Genomic DNA, 5000 nt, shown 5'->3' on the forward strand with positions numbered 1-5000 from the left:
GAATCCTGTGCTTACAATGAATGCTGTATGTGTATTGTATTCCTCCTCAAGCAAATCGGACTGTTTTTCCATCTTATGGAGGTCCCGAAAGCTCAGCTTGTAGAGCACTCGCTTCACGAACAAAGGGACCGAGATTGATACAGAGTGAAATCGAGAATTTTTTCTGATCTTAATCGTTGTAGTCCTCCGGAGAACGGAATACACACTGCTTCTCGTTTGTATTACATCGTAAACTTCAAAAACCTTCAGTTTCATAATTCTTGTGGCTATGACATTCGCTTTCGAAATGGGAGGTCCTGGGTTCGAGTCCCACTCTGAGCGGCGCATGTTGAGTCCTCGGAAAAAGGCTCTTTACTCACATTCTCTCACCATACTCAGATGTAAAATGAGTACCTTCACATGTCATGTGATCAGAATGTATAAAAGTAAAAACATGATCAGATTTATAATGTTTTTATCCTCTGGATACACTTTTATATCTCCTCGGAGAAGTATTTCATAAGGGCGTTCGCCATTGTTCTGATAGTTTAGAACCAGTTACATACTAAGTTACTATTCGTCATTAAGAGGTCAGTGACGTCACGACTGTTGTAGCCTATTTCTAACCCAATTTTCTTCCTCTTGTTGATTCCCAAATATGAAATACCAAATTTACACGGTGGCTCACATATCCAGCGTGACCAATGGAAAGCTATGTACACATATTCACAGGTCTGATAATCGAACGCAATTATGGGCATGATTTAACAATATTGTAATGGACAAATATTTTGCGTTGGTTGTGTATAGTATTTTCATTACAACAACGAGACCATAATAATTTGGGTTATCAGACCTACAAATAAATATACGTCGATGGAAAATCCAAGCTGATGAAACTCGTGGACAGTCAGATTATTCCCGCTGACAACAAATCACCTTTCATACCCCTGTCGTACTCTGAAAAAAACCCCACGTATTTAAACTTTTGGCCATAAAACTCGTCCTTCGTGTATCAATCGATTAAAATGACCTTTGTCTTGTCAAAGACTCTCAAACCTGAGACTTCTGTCAAAGACCTCATTGTAGTCCCAGGTTTGAGAGTCTTTGACAAGTCGAAGGTCATTTTAATCGATTGATACTTGAAGGACGAGATTTATTACCAAAATTTTAAATACGTGTATTTTCAGATTATGGCCGACCAGTACCAGATGGACAAGGGGGGAGGAGGGGGGGGGGGGAGGGTCAGCATTCCTATTGTACATATTAACTTATTATTGATTCGCATGATTCTTCGGTGACACGGTAATTAGCATTCATGATTTTGTTTACACACCAATAAAGATAGGAGAAGAGGATGTGCCAGAGACAAACCAATTCAAATACTTAGGAACAACTATACAGGGAGATGGGAGCAATGCAATGCTCTCTAGATTGCTATGGGACAATGAGATTGAGGTTAAGAAGATGATTCAGGCAGGCTGGAATAATTGGAGGAAGGTAGCTGGAGTAATGTGTGACAAACGAATTTCCCCATAGGTGAAGGGAAAAATATATACATCTGTTATGAAGCCAGCAAAGTTGTATGCACTAGAGACAGTAGCTACAACAAAGAAACAAGATATAGAAGCTGAGGTGGCAAAAATGAGGATGCTGAAATGGTCACTTGGCTGGACAAGAAAATATACCAAAGTGAGAAATGAACGAATTCAAAGGTTGAATGAAGTGAAGAATGTATCAATAAAGATGAGAGAGACTGAAATGGTTCGGATATGTGAAGGAACGAGAGAGGGAGTAAGTGGAAAGGAAATTATTGGATATACAATTAGCGGGAAAGACGAGAAAAGGGACGCCCAAAGAATATATTATGGTTGAATCGGGTAAAGGACGATATGAAAGAACTGGGCCTGGGGGAAGCCGATGCTCCAAACTGGTCGTCGATCACATGATTTGTTGCTGTACAACGATTGGACATTTCTCAATAAATTATGTAAACACGCTGCTGTGTTTATGAAAGTTGTAAACATACCCATGAGTCACGCTGAGCAAAATGGCAAATTGTGACATTGGATATTTCTCAAACTGTAAACACTTTTCACTATGTGGGCCATTTTAAGCACATATTCCAATGTGATCAATGACCTGGAGCACACAGGGAAAGGTAATATTGATCGCTCCCCTAACTAAATGTATTTTTCTTACATTTGACCGATACATTTGTACTTCTATTATCGATCGATTAAAATCTCAACTTGTCAAATAAGCTTCAAACTAGAGCTTTCATGTAAAGGAGGAGGAAGGAGAGGAGGAGGAGGAGGAGGAGGAGGAGGAGGAGGAGGAGGAGGAGGAGGAGAAAAAGAAGAAGAAAAAGAAGAAGAGGAAGAAGAAGAAGAAGAAGAAGAAGAAGAAGAAGAAGAAGAAGAAGAAGAAGAAGAAGAAGAAGAAGAAGAAGAAGAAGAAGAAGAGGAAGAAGAAGAAGATGATGATGATGATGATGATGATGATGATGATGATGATGATGATGATGATGATAATAGCGTCCCACAGACGTCATGCCTCGTCATCTATGTTTTTGTTGTTGTTGGCTTGGGACCCTTTCTAAGGGCTTTGAGCACATATTATAAATTAAGGGATGGGCTATAATATATAGAAACTCAAGTATGGCTATTTTCTTATAACATGTTGCCCAATTATTTAAGACTAAAGCTACTTTCATTTGTTATTGGTGAATTATTAATGATCTGTGATTGAAGAGTCTTTTTCAACGTATCAATCCTTGGAGCTTATAATTTACCATACTCTGCCTACTCTGGAAAAATCCATATTTGAAAAACTCGTCCTCCAAATATCGATCGATTAAAAAGACCCTCATCTTAACTCTGAAACCCGTGACTTTGCGAAGTCCCAGGCTCGAGAGTTTTTGCCAAGATGGGGGTCATTTAAATCGATCGATATTTGAAGGACGTGTTTTTCTGGACAAAGTGTTAAATATGGGGTTTTCCAGCGTACGGCAGAACTGCAGTCGCTGGGTGATAAACCAACAATAAATATGAATAAAATTAAATTTACCCGTTAATTGCCGTACTCTGGAAAAACACTTATTTAAAATTTGGCCAGAAAACACGTCCTTCAAATAATATAGATCGATTCAAATGACCCTCATCTTGTCAAAAACTCTCAAACCTGGGACTTCGCGAAGTGATTTGTAGTTGAACTCGCTACTAGATCATTTATATTAGCGAAATATTCACTTAACGTGTACAAAGCGCTTTACAAGGGATCCTTAGCGAACAGCAACACTTAAGATGTAGGAAGAGACAAAATTATGACACCCGTTCGGCGATACGGGTAAAGAGCCTTTTCCATGGACTCGACTATGCGCCGCTCAGAGCAGCTGGGCTTTAACCCAGGACCTTCCTGTCTGAAAGCGAGTGTCAAGCCACAAGACCACATAACTGCACGTTTTTAACATAAAACAAAAACAATTAAAAAAAAGTAAATAAATCCCGTACTGGCAATTTTGAGTTGAGCTCGCTAATGACCTAACACTGAGTGTTGTTGTTTACCTTTATCGCTTGAGAAAAGAGTACGGTAACTACTTCTATTCACACTTCAACTCACGCCAACGTCATTATCCGGCATTCTTTTCCCCATCTAACAAGGTACTAAGTTTGTTACAACGCCTTTTCTCTGTGTGTCCATGAGGAATGCCCGGCCGTACATCTCGCCTGTACTCACGAGCTATTTCGTCATCGATAGACAATTTTTAGACACACACAATTTGGAGTACGTCGCTAGCAGCTAACAGCAGCAGCAGCTCCCCGCACAACGCGGCTTTTTCTCCCCCCCCCCCCCCCCCCCCCCCCCCTCCTATTCTGTCCATGTTGTCCTTACTTTATGTTGTTCATTGCTATTATAACTCACTAAACTCTATGCGAGGAGCGAGTGCGTGCGCGTGCGAGGGGCTCATGCTGAAAAGAATCTGTTCCCTGCTCACATTAACAACACTTTTTTTCATGCCATGTCCTCATTTGATTCTTTCGGCTTTTCCATCTCTTTTCTACATTAATTTCAGTTTGGCTTTCAGCACAATAGATTTGAAAATTCCACAACTGCTTATTGTGAGAAAAAAAATGTAATCTTTAATATAATAGTGAGTATATTTTACTGGCAGAATCAATGCGTGAATTGTTGTGATGGATTTTCTTAACCCTTGCTGGCGGGATCTTGATTTGTGGGTCATTCGGTCAACAAATCTTGCCTTGTTATTCAACATGTGGGAATTCATAGCGGCACAGTGAGATTATTGTTGGTTCCGTGTAAAGGCTTTGTTCTGAAACGGTATCGTTTGATAACGAATATGGTTGTGTTGAAGATCTCTCATGGCGCAAAGCAACTTGTAAGGATACTGTAAGGAGACAAAGCCTAATGTAACCTTTTAAATTTTATGATTTTCATTTGTCATCGTCATTCATTTTATCATTATATAAGATAATTACATTCCTGATTTATTTTTTCAAAAGTTTTAATCTTATCCTTGACATGTAGATAGATGTCATAATACTTATAAATCACGATAAACTGGCATCGTAATCGCTTTTGTTATTTTTTTCTCTCCCGGCTTCTCTATTTTAATACCGCTTTATTTTGTACTGTCAGCCGTAAAACCTAGAACAAGCTATTATTCTTTATCTATGAGCAATACCATTGGTTTTAATCATGATAAATGGAAAATAAGATTAAAGTATCTTATTCAATCCAAACAAACTTACACATACACTCTCTCTCACACACACACGCGCACACACTCACGCAAATATAAACACACATACACAAATTAAACACATTCACACACTGTCTTTGATATTGAGATCTTCTTATATACATTAACATATTCTGCCGTACTCTTAAAAAATAATTTAAGAAAAACAAACAAAAACAAAAACACAAAAAAAGTATTTAAAATTGTGGCCAGAAAACGCGTCCCTCAAATACATCGATCTATTAAAATGAACCTCATA

The 5000-nt window shown here is 38.7% G+C and overlaps 1 protein-coding gene across 3 annotated transcripts in view; it reads left to right on the forward strand.

The window, feature by feature from the left end:
- LOC144964916 (high affinity cAMP-specific and IBMX-insensitive 3',5'-cyclic phosphodiesterase 8B-like) overlaps window positions 1–5000 on the forward strand; it is a 197547-nt gene that overhangs the window by 37806 nt on the left and 154741 nt on the right. Inside the window, exon 1 of one of the 3 annotated variants that reach the window (XM_078899701.1) lies at window positions 3975–4132. The exons of 1 other annotated variant lie outside the window; for it this stretch is intronic. The gene's annotated coding sequence lies outside the window, so the exon portion shown is untranslated. Of the gene's footprint in view, window positions 1–3974; window positions 4133–5000 lie in introns of those variants that run through there. One more of the 3 variants, XM_078899700.1, reaches the window with a different exon arrangement.

Source organism: Berghia stephanieae, chromosome 2 (assembly GCF_034508935.2).
Source record: "Berghia stephanieae isolate SIO BIC M18660-M18661 chromosome 2, UCSD_Bste_1.3, whole genome shotgun sequence".
NCBI classification, from domain to species: Eukaryota; Metazoa; Mollusca; class Gastropoda; order Nudibranchia; family Aeolidiidae; genus Berghia; species Berghia stephanieae.